This window comes from Lissotriton vulgaris, chromosome 4_1 (assembly GCF_964263255.1).
Source record: "Lissotriton vulgaris chromosome 4_1, aLisVul1.2, whole genome shotgun sequence".
NCBI classification, from domain to species: domain Eukaryota; kingdom Metazoa; phylum Chordata; class Amphibia; order Caudata; family Salamandridae; genus Lissotriton; species Lissotriton vulgaris.
In genome coordinates this window covers 1791542326-1791566728 of record NC_141691.1, presented here as the reverse complement: position 1 = coordinate 1791566728, position 24403 = coordinate 1791542326, and positions in this window count along the sequence as shown.

Sequence of the window (24403 nt, the reverse complement as noted above, 5' to 3'; positions counted from 1 at the left end):
GTGCCTTTAGACTCTAAAATTTTTATCTTGGAGACTAGGAGGGTTCTGGGAGAGGCATTGGGATATCGTCATCATTCTGGTCCTGCTAAAGTTGGGTACTCGCAACAGCGATGGTCTCTGTGCAGTTCAAGCCTTTTTTGGCCCTGAAGCTCTGATCGGAAGGACCCCAACTAGCCCTTGGAATCATTTTGGAGGTCTTTTGTTCAGGCAGGAAAGCAGGTCTCAAGCAGCAGGGCAAATCTCTGAGGGCATAGGGCAGGCCTCTGGCAGCACAGTAGTCCTTTATTTATTTTTTACTTGAGTCTGGGGAAAATGGCACATACAGAACACATCATTTGCAGTCCCTTGCAGGTGACTCCCTAGAGCCAGTTACAATATTCCCTTTGTTTATTTGGACCCTCCCCACCCACTTTATTTGTTCCCCCGTTCACTCCATAGTACGCCAACCATTTCCCCAGATTCTGGAGTGTTTGGGGGCATCCAGGTACAATATAGATTGGCTCTTCTACTTTTTCTACTTTCGTCCATACCCACCCTCCATTCGCACGGTTGGACTGGCGAGGGGTAAGAATACCAGAATTGTGTAATGTCCCCTTTTGCCAGTACAGTTTGAAGGCCCACCAATGTTTCTCAACTCTAGGGCCTCCCATACTATCTAGGATACTGAGCAGGGAATTTTGGGAGGGGCCTTGAATGTGTGACCAAACACTTCAGCCAGTAGCCTAAATATGTTCTGCCAAAAACACTAGATAATTGAGCATCCAATACCATATGGAAAGTCGCATTTCTTTCTGGATCTGGTGACGGTGGGCTCTGGTATTTTCTGGGCTTTACACAATTGACTGGGTGTGAAGTATGTTAAGTGAAGGAAGTTAAATTGAATGAGGCGCAGACTGGCTGATATGGCTAGTGTACAAGGCATTATGCTTGCTTCTCCAATTCCACTTCCATGGGACCCGGCCACCCGTCCCATTGTTAGTTCAAGCTCGATATCAAGCAGGGAGAGTGGTTAACCAAGACCCAGTTTATCTGGGAGATGCCTCCTTTGACTACTGCGCTCATAAGTAGTTGTACTTCAAGGGGGTTGTAGTCCGGAGTTGTGATAAATGCGGGCATGTAACAGTCAGTGTGACTAAGGTGGAGATAGCTAAAAAAAATTGGGATTTATTTAGGGAAAATTCTGTCTAAAAGTAGAACAAGCTTTCATGTGGTCACCCTTCCATACCTCTCCCACCTTTGACACACCTATTTGATCCCATCCCAGAAAACATAAGTTGTGCCACTCGATGCAACCATCTCTCAGCCCAGAGTGGGATCCCCTGTACACTGCAGCGCTGACCCCCAGGCCTGTAATACTATCATAGTGATCTCGGGGAGCCCCTGGGGAATGGGTGTCCCGTATAGGAGACGCATAATGGTATCTGGGCTGATCATTGAGATTTCCGCCCTAAAGGCAGGGTCCTCACACCCTCCATGTATCCATTCATTCACCACCAGTATATGTGCAACCCATTAGTAAAGGAGGAAGTCCGCCATAGCTTGGCCTACTTCATGTGTGGACCTGATGCATTTATCAAAGCAAACCCTGGTTGGTTTGTTGGCCTACTGCAATTTATGTGCTGTAGAAGTGATAGTTGCAAATCAGTGGTTTGGGATAGAAAAGGGAAAATTCTGGAGGACATACAGCAGACGCGGAAGAACAATTGCTTTATATATATATTGCCACCCTGCCCAGCAGATTGAGTTAGTTTGGTTCATTTGTATCTGCCCTCCTAAATTGCATGAGTGAATGGTCTGTTAAGGATTCAAGCCAGCTGTGGCTCCCATGCTATATGGATACCCAGGAACCGGAATCTCTGGAATTGGATGGGGTGGGCAGGGTTTTTTTCCCCATACATTTTATTGGCATTTATTATCATGTAGACATTGTTTTACAGCCGCATATCGAAGTATCTGTGTAGCCCCCGACATTCCGCCTCCAAAACATTTAAAGCTGTTGAACATATCTTTTTCCCGTTCTCACATGTATCTAACCTTACACGGCAAAGGACTGTAATGGGGGAAGAATTGGTTCTTATTCACCCATCATCTCCACCGGAATAACGTACATATGCAGTACTTTCATAATGTCCACATGAGTTTTGCCAACTTTAAACTCTCACCTACCTCCCTCTTCAGTCCCAAACATTGAGTCGTCATGGTTCCAATGCTATTATATACATGGTTATTATATCCCGTTCTCAACGTTTCATATTAACCCATGACATGTCTACCTCTTAATTACTGTCCTGTGACACACCCTCTCCTGTGACGTCAGAGACCTGTGTTCCTGACTCGTGGTCATCCCTAAGGTCAACCATCATGTTAGACCATGCTCGAAGGCCCTCCTCCACTTTTTCATCCTTATGTACCCTCTGCATTTGCACCCTTTCTGTTGTAGCCCATTCGCACATATCTTTCATCCAGTCTCACACCTGCAGGGGCCTGGGTCTGAGCCATGCGATGATAATGCGTCTTCTTTCTAATAGGAGCCCCAATGAGAGAAAGCGCCTCTTTAATGTTCTACCTTTAGGGCTAGGTAGGAGCCCCAATATTACTTGGAGTTCTTTTGGTATCTCCCATTCTGTGGCTCGCCGAAGATGTGTTAGTACCTCGTCCCAATATGGGACATGTCCAAACCACATGAATGAAGTCCGCCACCTGTGCCTTACATAGCGGACATTTAGCACTGCGAGTGGGATAGAGTTATGTAGTGTTCGTGGAGTAAGGTATACCTGGTGTACTAAGTTATATTGTAGGAGTTTAAATTGTGCATTGGAGCTGACGGCGTGGACACCCTCCTGAACTCTCTCCCACACTCTGTCAGATAGTGGGGTCTCCAGCCCAGCATCCCACCGGAAGTTAACCAGTAGAACGAACCCCAGGTAGGTCGTCCCTCATGGCTCTGCATATGTGAGAGACCAACCGTCCACCCTGGGCCATATATAACATTACTTTTAATGTATTGGCACTAGGGGGTTCTACATGATACCCAGCTCAAATTTCTCGGTTCACACTAGAGATTTTCTCATATTGGAGATATTGCCCCGGCCCCAAATTAAAGGCGTCGGTTGCTTCCTCTCGTGTAAATAATTTACCATTCCTATAGCGGCCACCCTCCTTCCAACTCCTTATGAACATAGAGTCCGCTATACGGGCAAAGGGCAGTAGTGCCCACAGAGGAGTATCGGGCGCATATGGCGCGTGTTAGATCACCTATCGGATCACCATTTCCCAGATCTCTGCTTCATGTCGTATGATATATGGAAGCTAGAGGGGGGCTCCTCTCCTGAGCATTAAACATTCTAGAATTGTTATCTGACATGTGTACCCGCCAGGAGATTTGTCTCCTAATTATCATCGCTGTCCTTCCAATGCACTGCATGCTGTAGCTGGGATGCCATGTAATATAGCTCTATGCAAGGAACCTCCAGCTCTCCCGCTTCCATGTCCTCTGCAGGGTAGTTAGCCTTACCCATTTTAGTTTTATTACCTCCCATAAAAGATCTGTGAGAAGTTCATCAAGGGCTCGAACATATGACCGGTGAATAAGATAAAGTGAGTGTTGCATTGTGTACAAGCACCTAGGAATTATAATCATTTTGATTATAGCGATTCGGCCCATGAGAGATAACGTCACAACCTTTCAGAACCTCGAAGTCCTTTGATCACTCTACCAATGTTGAGAACCAAGTACCTAGATGGTGAATTTGCTAGCTGTATACCCAGGTATCTCACCCCTTCACCCACCCATGGTAGTTCAACTTTAGGGATTTCTGTTTGGGGCTCCCTTTTTAACTTCCCAATGGGGGTTATTTTTGATTTCCCCAGATTGATCTGGAGGCCAGACACCTCACCAAATTCTCTCCGCTCCGCAAGCAGCAATGACACTGATTTTGCTGTTGACGGACATAGATCAGGGTGTCATCAGCATTCAGGGACACCACATGATTAGTGTTGCCTTGCTGGATCTCCCACTCTAGCCTCACTCTAGTAGCGGAGAGAGCGGCCATCCCTGATGAGTATCCCTGCACAGTTTGATCTGTATAGATACTAAGGCCCCCACTCTGATCGTGCCACAAGCGCTTGGTGAAGCAAATGCGGGACGGCAGGGTACCTTGTCTCATCCTTGCGGTCACCTCTCTTAGGGACACAAAGAGATTTGAAAAAGTTCAAGAATCAAGGAGATGGATAAGACAAGGACCTGTTGTATATGGTCAGCCATGAAAAGATGACTGGCATCTATTGCCAGTCCCCAGTCAAAGCCCCAGACTTGGGCATCACAATGTACCGAGGAAACCAGTGGTTCCATCTCTAGGGCGAGGAGAAGGGGGGGGAGGGGGCTTTCCCTGTCTGGTACCCCATTGGATCAGAAATGTGTGGGATGTCGCCCCATTTACCCATACTAGTGGCTTAGAGTATGAAATGTGAACGTAGGGTTGAGAATGTTCGCTTAGTGCCTCGAGCAAAATGGCCCTATACATAGATTCAAAGCCTTCTCAAAGTCAAGAAGCATAAGTGCTGTAGAGAACTGCACTGTCCGAAGTGGGCCTGGGCCATATGGACCCTTTGGATACAGTGTCTTGTGCTACACTGAGAAATGAAGCCACATTGGTTCAGGGTAACCTTGCCGCTCCGTATCTGGATGAGGCATCTCGCTAGGACCTTGGTAAATAGTTTGACATCTGTATTTATTAGGGAAATAGGCTGGTAGGAGACACAGTGTTCGGTGGCTTGTTGGGCTTCGTTAGCACCTCTCAGGGCAGTCTTCTTAGAACAGCAGGGCAGTCCTCAGAGTCCTTCCGCAGGTTCAGAACTGAACTGAAAAATGGGTCCAAGAGTCCTGTTTTTATATGTAATGCCAGCTTTGAAATGAAGAAACTTCTGGAGTCCCCTCACAGAAGTGTTTGGAATTTCCTGCCTCCCTGTCCTTGTCCCAATTTGTCTGCAGTCCAATAGGCTACTGTGAAGTTCTTTGTGTGTGTGTTTGGGCAGGGTCTTTGAAGTGCAAGTAGGGCTGTGCACAACTCCACCCCCAATCCTGCCTTGGATGGCCCATCCTGCCAACACTCCCTCCCACGTGTATCTATTTGGGAGTAATACACAAAAGCCAGCTGCACCTAAGCATGTGACCCAGAAAACAGGTTGCAGGCACCAAATGGTTAAGACAAGAAAATGCTCTAGGAATGGTATTTTCAAAATTGTGACTTAAAATCAGACTTTACGTTTAAAGAGATTTTAAATTACAGATCCCTAGAAATGACATTTCTACCTCCTCCCCAAAAAAAGTTATCACTTAATAAATGTAATATGGTAACCATATGTTATCATATAATAGACGTAGACCTCAGTTGTGAAAAATGAATTTATGAATTTTTCACTACCTAAAAATGTAAAACTTAAAAGTACATGTTAAAATGTTTAAATACAATGCACCTTGCCCTATAGACTGTTTAGGGCCTACCCTAGAATTAATTTGTATGTAATAAAAATTGAGTTTTAGGCTTGGCAAGGAGTTTATTTTGCCAAGTCGAATTGGCCGTTTAAAACTGCTCAAAGGTTACAATGGCAGGCCTGAGGCATGATGTAAGAGGCTTCTCAAGTGGGTGGAACAATGAATGCTGTAGGCCCACTAGTAGCATTTAGTTTACTGCCCTGGGTATATGGTATACCAACCTAATAAGGATTTATAAGAAAGCTAAATATGCCAAACCGGTGTTAGCCAATTTTACCATGTTTTAGTGAGCAGAAGCACGTTAGCACCAGTTAGCAATGGAAAAGTGGGCTGAGTCCTAAGGCCAATAAAAACGAATTTCAGAAAAAATTGGGAGGTAAGCAGGCAAAAAGTTTGGGGAAGACCACCCTAAGGCAGACTGGTCTAACAACGATTTATGGTCTGTAAACTGTCTAAAGCTCTGAATGACTGAGCCTTGTTCATCTCTAAAAGTTGTAACAACTGAAGTCCTGTTAACTTTTAAAACTTGGGTTCCAGGGATAATAAAGGCGCCTCTCACCTGCTTTCTTCCAGTGCTGAGCGATACCAAAGGGGGATGATGGACGGAGCGTTTGAGCAAATCAAACACTCACCCCCAGTCAATTGATCTGGGTTTAATCCATCATCATTCTTTAGCTCACTCCACCACCCCAGTTCAGACATGGCCATATGCAAATCAGTCCGACCCTGTGCCTTATGGGAACAGTCCAGCCTGAACTGCCAAGCCATGTCTTCCCTGGACCGGAAACAAGCATCCTGGGACCGGTTTCGGGTTCATAACCCCAATTAGCCAGGATATCTTGAATCCAGTGGCAGATTCTTTCACACACACAGCTGCATTCACTAGTCTTTCGCGCAAAGCAGTAAGGCAACTTGCTGTGTTAGGGAACAGGAAAGCACAGAAATGCGCTAGATCTTCTAACATAGCTTGCACTTCTGCTCTCTCATAGTGCTGGTGCAATTCAAGCAGCCCAGCCCCAATGCAGGAACTCTTGCATCAAGGACACATTCCTGCACAAAAACCATCCTAAGAGGCAGAAAGCAGCAAAAATATAAAGAGGAAATAACAACAAGAAATTAATACATTTTTCATTTTGCCTCTCCCCAGGTAGAGGGCACTGTTTTGGTGCAAACCTGGGTAAACTGGCTTTAAAAAAAATCTGAGTTTGTGCCAAAATACATGGGTGAATGCATAGGAAGAGCCATGTAATGCCTACCCAACACAGTTCAGTGCAATGGAGTGCAAGGTGCTTTGTTGAGTTATGTATTTTTTTTTCTTTTTTTTTTTACAAAGCCACACAAGGTAATTCACTTGGGCCCTTGCTTGGCTAGACATTTTGACTAACATTTTGTGTCTTGGCTGTGCCAAAAAAGTGGCGCTACAGTGAGAAAAAATGTTAATAAGTATGGGCCACAGTTTCCGTCAAATTTTTTAACAAAATCTTCGCTCTGCTTGCTTTTCACCACACTACACACACTGAAGGAATAATTTGTGTTCCTCAGCACTGAAAATATTCATTCCAGTCACACAAATTCTACTGGTTGGTCCTGGTCTCTGCCTCGCCTCATGGTGACTCCTTTTCATCTTCTCAGATAATCCCAATGACTTTATAGTTGCTATGTCTTGTACTCGCTGGCGCAATCTCTACACCTGTTAAATGAAAACCCTCCTTCTGTACAATTAATAAGATCCTAATTTTGCGTGTATTATTGACTAATTCTTCATTCATCCATCCCCTGTTTTTATTGGATTTTTTTCTTTGATGTCAATTCTTTTATTAGTTCATTAAGTAAAAACACCCGAAGCCATTTGCATTTAAACATAACAACAAATAAGGTGCTCCTGAAATTGTATGCACTGGGAGATATTCCTAAATCACATGCCCAGATTAAATCGAAAGCAAGCAGTGAAGGGAAGCAAGTAAAGTTGCTGCCCTTTGTTGCTTGAACGGTAGGGAGCATAACAACGCCATATTCACTAAGATGTGGCTCTGTCCTGCTCTCTCCCTGGGTTGGCACACTTTAGACAGCCATGTACCAACTCAGACACCCTTGTGCCATTGTGCAAGTGTGTCTGCATTGGCGCATAGTTTGTGTCCTGGAAAGGGGTCCTTCTAGTACAAAACCTAGACTTTAAGGCATTTCCCACTTTATATGTGTGCTGTACAATGCGGCATACAGGGAAAGTGTGAAAAAGGAGACATTTCTCCTTGTTAAACCGGTCTACAGTAGGCGCAGGATTGTGGCGCATTTGCATGGGATTGTAAATCCCTCCTGAACACTTTGTGTCCGGTTTGTGTTGGAAAAGTAACTCAAACTCGACGCAAAGCGTTTGGAAATCTTGGCCTCCGTGTTCTACGACTCAGATTACAAAGTTTGGAAAGATAAGTAAGACGATGTAAAGATATAAAAATGAAGCAGATTACTAGAATGGCAAAAGGGAGCTGTGCCTTTATGAAGAAAGCGAGTGTGAGGCAAACACAGGGGTAAAATAGGAAGCAAAATGGAAGGACCGTGAGAGTCTGCGTCTAGCCTAATTATTTTAACTTACAGTATATGAACGTAATATGACTGTCAAGCATTTGTAAGTGCTTAGGGATTAAATAGCTCAATTACTTTAAGCCACATTGATTTTAAGGTTATAAAGCTGTTATTCCTGGAATATAACCCTCTGTCCGTGACTGCCAAGTCACAGAACCCCTTCAGCGATTGAGTTGTTGTGGGAATATGTCATGTCTTCCAAAGCATTTTAAGTGTTCTATTAGCCACCAGAAGTGCTTTAAATATACAATTTAAGGTCGGGTCTGAGAAATTATAAAGACGTGTCTCATGTCTAAGAGAATAGCCAAATATGTAGTCATAGAGCGTGCTTCACAAATGTGTAATTGGATTCTCTGTTGCCTAAACGGAGAACACAGGTCTGTTAGACGGATGTTGAGCTACAGGCCAGCTCTTACTAATATTTATGAGAAATATTAGATGTTTTAATGCTTAACCACTCCTAGCATAGCCATAAAGTAGATTGACCTGAAACAAACTCCTTTGCTAGCTATGACAAAACAGAGTGCCAGATTTATTTTCCGTGTATGCATCACAGCAAGGCAACTCACATTGCGTTAAAGGGAGAGAGCAGAAATTTGCCAGATCTACCAAACTACAGTGCACTTCTGCTCTCCCCTAGTGCTGGGCCAGCACCAACACAGAACCCTTGCACCAAGCCATACCTTCCTGCACAAAAACAATCCTTAGAGGTGTATTCCTCTTTATAACACACTTGGAAAGAAGAAGTCACAAGAGAACTAAAGATATTTCTCCTTGTTATGCCTCTGTCTGGTAAGCGCACCATTTTGGTGCAAACCGGGTGTGTAAGTCTTTGCAAATCTGGGTTTGCGTCAAATTATATGGGTGGATGCATGGGAACACCCATGCTCCACCCATGTAATGTTTACCTAAATCAAATATAATGCAAGGCAGCGCTATGTGCTGCATACCTTTGTATTTACTAAACCATGCAAAGTTGAGCAAATCGACTTTGCATGGTTTAGTAAATGCCAAAAAGGATTTCATAGTTGTGCCTCACCAATAAAAGTGACAGAACCCAATGCTAAATCTTAGTAAATGTGGACCGAGATTTCAAACCCCAGCAACTAACATTCATGCAAATGTCCTAGCTCGCATAATGAGCACAGGAAGTGGTAATTTAAGGCATAGGCTATGCCCTACTTTTGGGCTGATTGGTGCCATGAAAAGTCGATGCGCCTGAGCTGTAGTTTAATGCAACCTTTAGCATTGGTCAATTGGTCATTTCCACTGAAAATCTGATTTAATGTGATACCACTGGGTCGAAAATTAGCTGAATTTATTGGCATCAGTAAAGGAAATATGTCGTACAATAATGCACAACAAAAAAACACAACAGAAACATTACAAGGCACAATATGACCACAACACAATTATGCTATATAAAAACAAAACATGACTACTATCCTATACCAATTCAACACACGTATACCTAACGAAAAACACAATTGGGCAAAAAAACGATAACGCCAACCAAAAATATATGCACAAAGCAGGACTACAATTGCATTGCTGTTTTGCTTAGGTTACTCTTGCGTTGTGCCGTTGTATTACTGTGTAGACCTATTGCTTTGATGTGCCACTGCATTGTGTTATTTGTTGTATTGGTAGGCTGATCGTGTTTTGTTGCTGTGTATTTTGTGTTGCGTTGATAAATTGTTATGTTACGGTGTTGTATTGTTATGATTGCTGTGTTGTGGTGGTTGTCTTACCCCATGAGGAAGCAATCTGCTTAAATATGTACATTCTTGACAAATATTGTCTTGGTCACAAATTTACTTTTATAATAAAGTGATAAAATGTGTAGCAGCAAATCTTTATCTGTGATAAAAAATATTGAAAAGGTAAGTGACTGCAGAGAAGTTCATTACTGTAGTATACAGGACCTTATTGACTCCGCAGCAGTTATACAATAAACTTTTTTACGCTATGCTACCAGTTTCAAATCTTCAACCTGAAACGCCATTGCTCCCAGAAATATGTCAACTAATTTTGGGGGATTTGGTGGTCCATCTGTCTTTTTTTTTTAAGTTCACATTTATTGAAACCAAGCACATAAAGAAATATAGTAACAGTGCATCTCAACAATATAATGCATACATGAATATAAAAAAGACATAATAAAGATGTTGAGATGAATGGTTACAATAAACAGTAATATCTGAACTGAAGGGAGGGAGAAAGGGGAAATAGGGGAGAATAGCATAATGGGTATTGCAGAAAAGCAAAGTAAAATTTTGAGTATAACATTGTATGCAGGTGATTGTCTATAAAAAACAAGAGTATGGGTAAGTATAAGTATAAGTTTAACAACAATATTGAGAATTATTAAAAGAAAAGACAACAAGGTATGATCATGGCGGTTTACGAACATCGTCTGACATATTTGCATGAGTAACAGTAGAGGTGTTTGGGGGAGAGAGTACGGATAAATATGTAGTAAGAGGGATCCATAATAAATCTCTTTTAATTGCTAGGGAAATAGGAGGGACCTAATTGGTATCAAGTCTGTGATGGAAACTTATGGCATTCCACCAAGCCGTATAAGTAACTTTATCGCTTCTTTCCAATTGGAGGTTATCAAATGGAATGCTACAGCTATTAGTAAATCTAGCTATTTAAAATGAGAAGTGGTTTGAGGCCAAGATGGGGATAAGGAACACAGAAAAATGGTAGAAGGGGAGAAGGGAACATTGGTGTTAAAACTGATATTTATACGAGACCAAATTGATTGCCAAAAGGTATAGATTTTAAGGCAATCAAATAGCATGTGTTTAAATTCAGCATTTTGGTATGGGCAAGACCAACATTTAGACGAAATTTCTGGGGTAAAAGACACTAATCTTGCTGGAGAGTGTAGTAGACGTTGATAAATGAAATAAAGGGTTTGGGTAGTGTTAGCAGCTCTTGAGGTTTTATGAATCTTTAACCATAACTTATCCCATAAAGAAACAGACCAGGATAGTGACAGATCCTGTTCCCAAGCCAACTCATTATCTGTCTTAAGCATTTCTGAAGGAGATATTAAACATTTGTAAATACAAGCTGCAGAATAAGTATTCAATAGAGGAACAATTGTGGAACAAGTTGTGGGAAGAACAGGGGAGGATGGGAGTGATTGAAGATAATCTTGAAGGGCGGGGAGCAAGAGATCATATTGGGCCGTATGTATGAAGCACAAATGCGTTCGCAAACGCCGAAATTCTGCAAATTTCGGCGTTTGCGAACGCATTTGTGCAAAATGGTATGTATCACACAAATCTGCGTGCAAAATAAGGAATCTCAAAATTTGTGATTCCTTATTTTGCGATTGCATTTAAGAAATCGCACATTTTGCGATTCCTTAAATGCAATGTAAGAAACATTACAAAAATGCAAATTGACCTTAAGGAATCGCAAATTACCACCAACTTCAAGTTGGTGGTAATTTGAAAAATTCACTTTTTTGCATTTTTCAAAGTGCAATGTGAAGCACATACATGCCCTTAGGGCATGAATGTGCGCCACATGTGCACCCATGCTAATTTCAGGGGAGGAACAGGGTGTCCTTTGGACACCCCTGCACCCTTTAAATTATTCTCAATTTGTGATTCTCAAACTGCGAATCGCAAATTGAGAATAACTTCCCATTCTTTCCTATGGGCCTCCTGGCTAATTGTGATTCTCAATTTGCGAATCGCAATTAAGGAATAATAACAAATCGCAAAAAAATTCGATTTTGTACATACATCCCTATTTGCGATTCTCAAATAGCGATTTCTAAAAAATCGCTATTTGAGAATCGCAAATCAGGTTGTTGATACATATGGCCTGATACATATGGCCCATTGTTTCTTAAAAGTGTTAGGAAGAAGGAATTGATTGAAGGACAAAGGCACATTGTCAAGCAGAAGTTGAGAAATCCATAGTAAGCGCCTGGATCTCCAAGATCTCCAATAAAAAGTATGATTCTTAATGCGCAATAATTTGTTATGCCAAATAGGCTGCTGAGGTAACGAAGGGAAGGGTATGAGGAAGGTAAAAGGGGAGTTAAAAGTTTACGCGTATGAGAATTAACAGAAGGGTGCAGAAAGGAAGTGTTAGCAGTAAAAGCAAGAGATTCAGGATTTAAAGTCAGGGAACTTAAGACCTCCATTAATTTTATCTTTCTTAAGACAAGATAAGGCTATCCTAGGGGGTTTATTTTTCCAGAGGAACTTTAATAAGATTGAATCTATCCTTTTAAAGTAATAACTTGGGATATGGACTGGTATCATAGAAAGAGAATATAGAATTAGAGGGGCTAGCATCATTTTAATTGAGTCTAGTCTGCCCCACCACGTGAGAAAGAGAGGATGCCATATGGTAATTGAGTCAGTCAATTTTTTGGTGATATAATTTAAATTGAATTTTAGGGTGTCTGAAATATTAGAGGAGAACCATAACCCTAAGTATTTTAATTTAGTCGGTTGCCAGGAAAAGCCAGTTTGATAAAAGTAGTGGCGAAGACATAAAACATTAAGGGGTAAAACTTCGCATTTTTCTCGATTAAGGCGATAACCTGAAATTTGCGAGAAGGTGTCAACTTGATGGAGAAAGGAAGGTAGAGAAGTGTCTGGATTAGAACTGTATAATAGGATATCGTCAGCGTAAACAGACAATTTAACTTGCTTGGGGCCGAGGTGAAAACCAGTGATTTGAGTATCCTGTCTTGTTTTTGTTAAAAAAGGGCTCTAATGCTACTATAAACAACAAAGGGGACAAGGGACATCCTTGGCAAACACCTCTAGAAAGAGAAAAGTAGTCTATGACTTTACCATTGGCAAAGATAGAAGCTTTAGGGTCAGAATACAATAAGGAAATAAGAGAGATTCATTTGGTGGGAAAACCTATCCATTTAAGAGCATGGAAAATCCCAACTAATCCTATCAAATGGCTTTTCCGCATCTAGAGTTATGGCGGCGAGTGGGTAGTTCAAGGAAGATGCTTTGCTAAAAACATTAAAGAAAACTCTGAAGTTGTCTGAGGCTAAGCGTCCCTTGACGAAACCGGATTGTTTTGGTCCAATAAGTTCAGGTAAAATGAGGTCAATACGTAATGCCAGTATTTTTGCAAAAATGTTATAATCCGTGTTTACAAGAGAAATGGGACGATAGTTTTTGCAAAAAGAGGGATCCTTATTGTCTTTGGGGATTAAACAAATCATAGCTTCTTGAGCAGTTCCTTGGGAAGATCCGTTCTCAATAAAAGAATTAAATAGGGGAAGAAGGTGCGGAAGAAGAAGCTTCGAAAAATGCTCCTAAAATTCAGTGGTGAAACCATCGGGTCGGGGGCTTTACCGCATCTTAAGACCGAAACAGCACGAGAAATTTCTTTCAAAGTTATATCTGTTTCGAGCGAATCAAAGTTAATATGGTTAGAAGGAGGAAAATTGAGTGATTGAAAGTAAGAGGATATGTCAGATTGAAGTGGTTGCGTTTCAGGGGTGTAAAGGTGTTTATAAAATGTGACAAACTCGTAAAATATCTTCATCCTTAAAAAGAGAATCACCATTAGAATTTGTTATTGAAGCAATTCTAGTTCTGTCACGGCAGGTTTTTAAGTAAGTAGCTAAGAGCTTCCCCATTCTATTCTGGCCTCCATAATATCGGACGCTACTCTTCAAGAGATAAGAGGCTGCAGCCTCCGTGGATAATTTATTTAAAGTGATTTTGGCGGAAATAAGATCTTTTAAAGAAGCTTCTGTAAATGAATGGTAATAGGCATACTCTAGTTGTTTAATTTTAGTAAGAAGTTGGGTAGATTGTTTGCCAAAACTCTTTTTCTTCTGAGAGACATAGTTGATTATGAAGCCTCTTGCAGTTGCCTTAAAAGAATCCCAAATCCTAGTTGGTGAAGAATCAGAAGGGTTATTAGTAGTAAAAAAGTCCAAAGCAAAAGAGCCGAATTGGCTAGAGAACTTAGGGTCCGTAAGAAGGGAGTTGTTAAAACGCCATCTACAAGTGGATGGTGAAAAGGGAATTAAATCAAAATCGCCAAAAACCAGGGCATGATCTGAAATTAAGATAGAGCCTATCTCTGAATGGAGAACATGTTGAGCAAGGGATCTACTTAAAAAGAGCTAGTCAATGCGAGATTGTGTTTTATGCAGGCGGAGAAATAACTATATTCTTGGAGGTCTGGATGACAAAGTCTCCAAATATCAATTAAAGATTTATGATAAATGGTGGAGGTAAATTGTGTGTGCATTATAGAGTGTACAAATTTAACACCGGAGAATGTCTATCTAATATAGGGTCATGAATTTGATTACAATCACAGCCAAAAATAATATATTCATCATCAAATGAGAGCAATTTGTCTGAAATGAGTAGCTAAAAATTGTAATCAACAGAAACTGGAGCATAAAAGTTAAAAAGAAATAATGATACTTAATCTATTAACAATTTGACAATCACCCAGCGACCATCTGAATCGAATTCCTGATGAACGATAGAAACATTAAACTTTTTGTGACATAGGATTACAACACCATTCTTTTTGCCTAAAGCTGGAGAAGAGAATACATTGCCTACCCAAAATCTCTGTAATTTAGAGGCTTCAGTGTCTGATAAATGGGTTTCTTGTAACATGACAATGTCAGTTTTTAATCTAGCCAAATGGGATAGTACTCGCTGTCTTTTAATAGGATTATTTAGACCTTTAACATTCCATGTAGTAACTCTGAATGTATCTGAGATAAGGTAACATCATTAAATAAGAAGCATACAATGTAACGCACAGTCTTAAAAACTAAACTATGTAGCATATAAGAGATAATAAAATAGAAATATAATAGAGAAGATACTTATGAAGAGTAGTGATGATAAGAATAATGAGAGGTAGGAAAAGTGATGAGAAAGGAAAAAAGTCGTGGAATAATGGATAAAGAAAAGAATAAAGAGGAAAAGAGAGGAGAGAAAAAACTAGGAGAATAGAAGAGGATAGAGAAGGGGTGAAACGAGAAGTGAGAAAGGGAAGCATTGAAAAAGGACCCCAGAAGAAGAAGCAGAAGAAGACCTAAAACGAGAACATACCTACAAAAGGAAGATTCAGGGAGACATGGGGAGGGATGGAACCACGCAGAACAGACAATACAACCAGGATCAACCATTCGGAGAACCAGGAAGCAGCACATCAGGAGGAGGAAAGACCTGTGGGGATAAAAATAATAATGAAAGTTACGAAGTACATATGGAAAAGTCAGATGAGATAAAGCTACTTAATAGAATATTAAGAGAAGTGAGACAACATCAAAAGAATTCATATAATCAACCAGTATTTGAAGAGGAAGAGTCCATGGTATCTGTTTTATGGGAGTTTATGAAACTTTAAAGACGTAGCGGCTCCTCATATGTTGTTGTTTTATTATTGCAGGTGACCTTAAAGAGGCAGGGGTGAAAGAGACCATAGCGAGCGCCCATTGCTCGAAGATCAGGTCTCATATTGAGGAAAGCCACCCTTCTGTTAGTGGTAGCCTTGGCGTAATCCTGCGCAAAATATAAAATAGAACCTGACCAGGTGATGCATTGAGAGGATTTAACCACTGATAGAACTTTTAATAAATCCGTATACTCCAGAAAGTACAGGATAACACCTCGCGGCCTCTGTGAGGAAGAAGTAGGTGAGGAAGGGCGGCCCAATCTGTACGCTCTTTGAATGTTAAGAGCGGTGCTTTCTGGCATGAGGAGAACCTTGGGGAGAAAGGTTTTAAAGAAAGTAAGCGGGTCAGACTGTTCCACTCCTTCTGCTAGGCCATAAATGCAAAGATTGTTGCGCCTATTATGATTTTCAAGATTTGAGATTGAAGTGAAGAAATTTTAGCGCAGGTATCTGTGACAGAAGACATAGTATGTTCAAGAGCAGTGACTCTTGCATCAAGTTGCAACCAGTTGTCAGTGAGAACTTCTAATTTTGAATTAGGTTCTTCCATGAAGGGGCGCAATGCCCTAATCTCTTCTAATAATATTTCCATAGATACAGGTGAGGTCGATTTAGGAGGAGATGGAGGATTTTGTTTGAGGCGTTTGGAGAGAGATTTTCCTGATGACGCTGCAGTAGGATCTGTAGCCGCCATAGTATCTGAAGGAGAGGGTAACAAAGAATCCTCTACTTTGGAGAGCACAGTAAAAAAAATTGAATTTTTGACAAAGACGTGCTTTACAGATGCCTTCGTAGGATGAGCACCCTTAATTCTGCCCATAAAGACCAAAAAGAGGTATAAAAAGAAAGAAAGTAAGAGATGTCACTTTGGATTTATGTACTTCAACAAACCCTATATATGAGGAGGAAAAAATCTTTACACTGGTTGCCACAAAGATTTCCTGTCAAAAGATTCTCTTGTAAAAGTTTTTTAGATAATGCAGGTAAAACACTTATTCCATTAAATGGAGGTATTCAGAGCAAGGAACATATTAAATTAAGTGAAGAGGCATGTCGAAGCCATGGATTTCAATGAGGAGAAAAAATCTGCAAAATGGCTGTCGCAATCAATCCTGTTGGGAAAGTCACTTGAGATATTTATTAAAACATGCAGACCATTTAATGGAGGCTCTTAGATTAAGGACATACCATAAACAGGCCTGGAAGAGCGTAGGAGGAAGATTAAAAGCCACAGTCTGTCGAGGAATTACTGGAAAAACGGGCACCGTGGCGCGAGCAGAGGAAAAAAATGGCGGTCGCGATAATGCGAAGTTATGGAGAAGACTCACGGCATCAATAAAGGCAGCAGTCCGACGCAAATGGTGGCCGCAGGTGTCCCAAAACGTTCATGTAGGCATTCCGACGCCCTGGCATTCCGGTCACGTCGCTGGAGCGCGGCGAGAAGCGTGCAACTACCTAAAGTCCAAGGGGGGCTTCACCCGGGCGCTGTCATGCCTGTCGGGCGCCAAGCCACGCCCCCCCGGTCCAGCTGCCTTATTGGCCAGTAAAACGCCCATTGCATGAAGCCAACGCAATAATTGCAGCATATACGAATAAGCAATAGACTTCAATAAATGTCCTTCATTTCAGACCTGGAAAGCAGAGATTATAGTTCAATAAATGGAAAGTCACCATCCTCTGCTTCGCATATCATTACAAAATGTTTCTCATGATAGTGAGGTACAATAATTCCGCCAGCCTCATTTAGTACCTTTGCTATGAGACAGAACATTCAATCACAAGCTAATACATATCTTCACAAAGCATGTAAAACCTCAGAAAACATGGAGCAGATGTATTATAATTGGCCAGGCTGCTGCACAGAGTTTGAGGTGCTTCCTGAAAAGGCATTTGACTGTGCCGGCTGCTTCAATCTGAAGCAGCACAAGCACACTGGTCGTAAATATTTTCAGAAATCCTGTGATATTAATATTCATGAGCCAGGATTTTCAATCAAATCTTTTAGGCCATCTGTAAATGAAGGGATGGTGGCCTCCAAGGGACACCATACTTCCACTATTACATTTGCAAACTACCAGTTTTGTAAACGTAAAGACACTGCTTGCAATGCCAAGAAAGTGCCAGTGTGAAAACGGGACTTGGTTGGGGGCATGTAGCAGTTTCTCCCTCCAGCGCCCACAGCTCTTCTTCACTCAGCAGGAGCGGTCAATCCTTCACTGTGTGGGTGGAGACTGACTGACTGATGTGATAGTCAGTTATCTTTCAATGCTCACCATCTACTGGAATGGTCATCCCACATAGCATGTCCATGGGGTGGGAGGGGGGATTCCCACGCCCTAGCAACAGCAAAGTAACCACCAAGTTCGTAGATCTGGCCCTGGTGTTAGCAAAGCCGGAAAATACATTGTAGTGAAGGCTCACAAGGGTCCCCGGCTTGGAAAGTGGAAGGCAGGTCGACAGACAACGGAATAGGTATAATTAAATAAATAAATACTACATATTCCGTTTTCTGTTGGCTTCCCCCCTGCTCCTCCCTGCCCCGCCTTACTGCGCTTACCTGTGCCGGCCGCTCCTCAAAATACTGAGCCACCAAAGACACTTGGCCACTGTTGTTCAGGAGCCCTTGATAATATTGAAAATGTGACAATTTCGATCAATTCATCAGTCTGAGCTACCAATGATATAACGCAACTAATATAAGCAATCATCCTATGCACCGCCAGTTTATAAATAGTGACGAGTGGTGCTAGCGAACATCTAATAATTATTTCTGAGTCATTATTAATGCTTCGTTACTTATGACACTAGGCCATTATTAATACTGATCACTTCATACTCTGCTACTTTTTAAAATTTCTATTATTGAAGCCTATGTAAACAATTGCAATCAACAATGTGCATATCCTTAGGAAGGTTATTCCGTTTGCACAACTTCAGGAGAAGTACGATATGGCATCAACAGAAAAGTTCTGCTATCTCCAAATTAGACGTGCACTCATGACCACCATTCTACCAGATACTACCCTCCCAGAGGCTTCACCACTGGGGGATAGGATAATTATGGAACGTATAGACCGGAGGGCTATCTCCCTAACCTACCATAAATTAATTAATAATCAACCAGACCCCACAGTGAGTCTCAGCGAGAAATGTCATACGGATTAGCAGGAAGGGCTGAAGTCCCAGCCGGTAGTGGCAATACCCTCTAGGCTGCGGCTGGTGCAACTTAAGGTGCTCCACAGGATGGATTTCTCCAGGCTGACACTAACCAAAGAGCTGATGACGAGCTCTGTTTGCAGCAATGTGGAGATTCCTCCATACCATATGGAACTGCACGGACACCCAAGCATACTGGGAAGCGATCATGAATACAACAACATGAGACAGCGGAGCTCCGGTACCACCGGAGCCCAAAAGATGCCTCCTAAACATATGGGAAGCCACAGGTCTCAATCATGTAGCCCAAAACTGGGCGACACTGGGCATGATGATAGCAAAACACAATATTGCCAAACACAGGTGAGAGGAAACCGCATCAACACATGCAGACAGGTGTAACAATATGGACAGGGTCATGGTGGCAGAAAGGCAGTATATGTAAACAGAGGCTGCCCCAAGGAGTGGGAACAGATATGGGGAGGGTGGGACAAATTTAGGGGGAATGTTTGTACATTGCCGTTGAGGAGATCCGCGCTGGAAAACAGCTGAATGTTGTACTGTAATGAAGAGTGGGGGGAAGGCCATAAGTGACGTTGTCTTCAAAACAAACACATGGGTGAGGAAAGTTGTATGGGATACTGAAAGTCAAATAATAGATTGCATGTACACAATGTATGTCAGACAATGCTTTCAAGTCATATATTCAATAAAAAGTAAAAAAACAAACAATGTGCATATTCTTGTAGCACTGAACAGCTGTTATCTTTATCCACTGATGATGATGCACTACTCGCTGAGACAGAGATGATACTGACTATCAGGGGTGCAACTAGACCCGAACCTTGCAGGGGGGGGGCTAACACTCCTAGCCAGTGCTAGCCCTATCAGTGGTCGCACATGGCGCAACAATCTTTTTGAGGGCCCACCTTCCCCATTTCCTCCTCCATATATTCCCTCACTACTACTCACCAACAATGTACCTCATCTCTCTATAGCACCTTTCTGATAAAAATGTAATTTTTATAGCACTACTCATAGTTTACTAACACTCAGTTCTGTGATCTGCATGGTACATGTTCTTTGTAGCAGGCACATTAACCCTCTGTGGTCTGTGGGTGACAGGAGTGACAATGTGAGTGCACGGTGAGCGATACGACAGTATGAGAGTAGAGTAAGAGGAGTGACTGCAGGGTGAGTGAGGTGACCATATGAACTTGGGTGCTTGTAAGTGCAGAGTGAGAAGAATGAATGCATGCTTAGTGATGGGCTTGTTTGAGTGAGATTGCAGATTGAGCAGTGAGGGGAACAGGTGAGTAAAATATCACATGAGTGTTGGGTGAGTAGTGTACTCGTGTGACTGCAGGGCGAGATACAGGGTGAACAGAACTAGTGAATTTGTGAGTGCAGGGTGAGCATGAAAGTGAAGGGCGAGAATGAGGAGTGAGTTGTCTGAATGCAGGGTGCATTCCCAGATACTTGAAGTAACTCAGCATGTTATTGACTGCGGCGTAGGGTTTCAAAAATAAGTTAAACTATTGCTATTATGGCATTAAAGCTGTATTTTCAGCACATATCTGCGCATACATCTAACAGCAAATATAAATAGAAAGCACTGTTAATTGTGTTCCAGGGATGCCCGAATGATCCATGACTGATAACTAAAGGGTACAAAGACAGAAAAGTCACATTACAAATGAATACATACTTTTATATGTATAACCCTATTTAGTGTCAAGACGAGGTCTTTGCAGACTCCTTGAGCAAAAACATGGCTGGCATTTTTCTATTGGCAACCCTACTTTATATTCCTTCTCATGAAATGCATTCTCATACTACGGCAGTAAATGTAAAATACAAATGTAAGGAATAGGCAGAGTGGGGGCTCGGAACCAGAAAAAACAAGCATTTGCAATGCAATCAGTTTCGCCTTTGGGACCTTATATGTATTTAGCTATGCAGCCATTAGCGTGGTTCTGAAACATCTACTGTTCTTTAACATGCATCTCCAATCATCTTCTACTCTTAGCGGCCATTCTTCCAAGTAGGGTTGAACAGTTCGCCTTATTAATGCATACAATCCTTCTTGAAGAAATGCTCTTTTTTTCTAACAAAAAAATAACACCCAAACAATAAATATAGGACTATTGTATGTTATGGTGTAGCAGTGGAACACTGCATCCTATTTGAATGACAGTGATAAGATAAAAAACAAAACAAATATATGAAACTAATGACAGTGACTCTAATAACACACATCTACTACCCTCACACCCACGTTTCATAATAATGACAAATGGGTGCTAGAAAATCGCTGTATTGCTACTAACAGGTTTATCCAATCAACAAAACATTTGTTTTCCAACCCTGTGACAATCCATTGCAGTAGCACATTAATGGTTACACATTTGTTTTCTTCATTCCTTACGTTGTAATGTGACGATAAAACAGATCCAAACACAGACAGCATATGTTTCATTCTTTAAAAAAATCCTTCTTAAAGACTCAATAACACTTTGTGAAAGGTGGTGCATTTCCAAATGGTATCAGGGCAGCAAAACTTTAGAACTGTTATCAGCAAGAGTCTTCTTTGCTATCAGTTATATTTAATTAGACTCAATCCAAAAAATGGAAGTGCATTGACAAATGTGGTTAAAGAGGAGTACTCAATATATATTCTTGTGCTGGCGGTATAGACACATGTGACCAATGAAATAGGGCATATGAATGTAATCATACATAGTATAGCACCTATCTTGGTGTGGGAGTCTACATGCATCTTTAACGTGCAACACATTGGGTACCAGTAGAGGCTGTGTAATGTGCCCAAAGTCAACATCCTATCAACCATGCCAACGGAAGTGGCACCAATAAGCTTGTCCAAATCAGGACGATCATTTAAAAAAAGTTTTTATTTAATTTTATTTTTAGTGTTTTATATAGCGCGAACTAGACCCGAGACTTCATCGGGTATCAGAGCTCTTTACAAGAGCACAAGTTTTGTTACAGAAGAGCACATTCATTTTTGTTGGCAGGGGGAGATTAAATGATTTGTCCAGGATCACAGGATGTTGAGCGTCGTTGCCGAGATCATTGCCTATGAGAAGCTTGAAGAGCTTTACTAATAGTACAATACATACAATGGTGTGGTTTATGTTAAGGATGGTGTAGATGGATTACAGTGACTAGGATCTGTGGAAAGGTGGGAGTGTCTACATATCGTTGGGCCACTACAACAAGACACATGCATACTTAACACACAAGGTCCTCAAAGCACTTTCTTTGAGGGTAATCACATTCTAGTCAAGTTAATAATTTGACAAACAAATGCAAAATACAATTTTAGTCAAACTGGATCTTGTGAACCGGGATGCAACTCTCAGAAGGAATTTTGTTGTTAGAAGCAAGCCCTGGACAGAAACATGGAGAGCTCTCACTTTCCCCAGGTCCATGCTCGAGTAGGTCAGCCAGACCAGGTTTAGTTTTTACATTCTGCGACTTGTCATCTAGGTTTTATAGCAGCATAAAGACTACAAGTCCCAGAATGCAATACGAACATCTGAAATGGCTCTCAGACATGGTGCTTTTAACAAAATGGTGCTTTTAATAACCCCAATTAAAAACCATAAAGACACTGCCCTTCCACTGAGGCGTTATGTCCACAGAAAGGCACCGACAGTCAGATCAGCTTGATGCTCTTCACATATGCCACAAGTGCTCATCCCAGGCATCTCCCGGCGGCCCCCGAGGCACTGCCCGTCGGAACACGCACAGCACTGCTCACCTTGCTCTTTTTCTTCTCCTGCTTCCCCACGGGCCCCCACTGAGCCTCCATACTCAGCTTCTCCAGGCTCTACATGCTTCTGTCCTGACAACAAAGTCAGAACAATGTGATTCAAAAGTATTTCTGCAGGGACAGTAAAGTTAGAACAAGAGAATCCAGAGGCGAGGCAGCCTTCTTGGATTTGTAACCCTAGCGCAGTGGCCGCAGCTGCCGGGAAGGCTCTGGGGAAAACAAAGCGATCCAAAGGCTCAGGGCCCCTGGCAAGCATGGCCATTGGAGCGGTCTCCCTTCCGTTGGCCAGCATAAGAGTTGCGGCTCCAGTGTGTATATTTAAAGAAGAAAGGTTGTAAAATCATCTGCTTTCTTTTTCAACTTGGCAATGACCTAGATTTCAGAGTGGCACAAATATACCTCTTCTGATAAGGACTTGCAGTTTCCCTTGGTAGGAGCCTTAAACATTAGAAAGCTAGATTTTTAAAGACAAACTATGAATGATAGAAGCTGTTACGTAGACCTACACAGTTTGAGGGCATTGAACAAATGGTTTCAGATAGCTACAGAGAAGGATAAAAAGAAAATTAAAAAAGTGGAGAGTTCATTTAGACAATGGTTGGAAGGCAAGTGGGATCATTAAGAGAAATGCTGGAGAGATATAATGGAGGGAGGGAGCTTTTCCTGCCATAATCCAATAGACAACTGACAAAGACAAAACATATGAGGGAAAAACAGAGAAACATAACCGAAAATGAGTCTCCTATGAAGATAACTTTTTAAACTATCTTTTGAATTCCTGGCCTCCTCCATATACTGATGGAATCCAGAGACGGTGGCAGAGTTCTATAGTATCGGAGATGGCTGCAGTAGGAGATTATACAGGTGTACAATTTCAGGGATTGACAGCACTTACAGTTGTGAGTGCTCTATCTGAGAGTACATGACAGCTTTGTTGAGTACTAGCAGAGATACTACTATTGTCTCTACAGTTTCAAATGACATGCCTGCTGCTTCTTTTATTACTAAATCTTCAAAAGAGAAGGATATCAATATTAGGCTTTTAAAAATTGTATTTGAAGAAAGTTTACAGGGAACAAGTGATACAAACAAATTATTGTCATACAATGTGAATGAAATGAGAGAATTGATCAAAAAAGCAGCAGGCTTTGCAAACTAACCACATGATAGGCTTGAGGAATTGGATGATAAATGTGAGGTTGACATCAGTGGAATGAGCAATTTGCAGAGAGATTACAAAATCAATTTGACTAATTATGAAATAAAACAACTAGGTTTAATGACCTTAAGAGCTCTTATTATGGATCTGGTTGAGAACACAAAGCACTGGATGGATTTGAAGACATACAGAGAAAGGTAGAAAAACAGAGTTTCTTATAAAAAGAAAGCCTCAGAGGTAGGGAAGAGAGCGAAGGGGTCTGTCAGTGATTTAGAGTTAGAGACAGCTAAAGGGTTTCCATTGAGAGAAGGGCATGGACAGAACTATATTCATGTGCATTGTTCAAGAGGTGTTATGCTTTTATGGCAACATTTTCAAAATTGTGAGAGGAACCGGAAAAGTGGTACAAAGAGGTTCATAGATTGACAACAATTTTGAAAATGCTTTGGACTGATTTGAATGTGCTGTTTAAGATTGTTGTTTCTAGTGAACTGTGTTCCGAGTACAAGGTTGCTGTTGTCTGGCCAACTGAGGAGCCAAATAGGGTGGCACATAATAATGCTCATTCTGAAGTGGTTGCTGACAAGTACAAAATTCTGATAGATCATTTTAAAAAGATGTACCAGAGAAAGAAATTAACCGGTCAAAGTTTTTGCAAGCTACAGAAGAGCCACAATAGGCACTGCATACTTATTATGAGAGGCTCAGGCAGGTTTTTAAGCAACACAAAAGAGTTGAAGATCCTGAGAAAGATGACGCAAGCTTTATTCTATCTGTT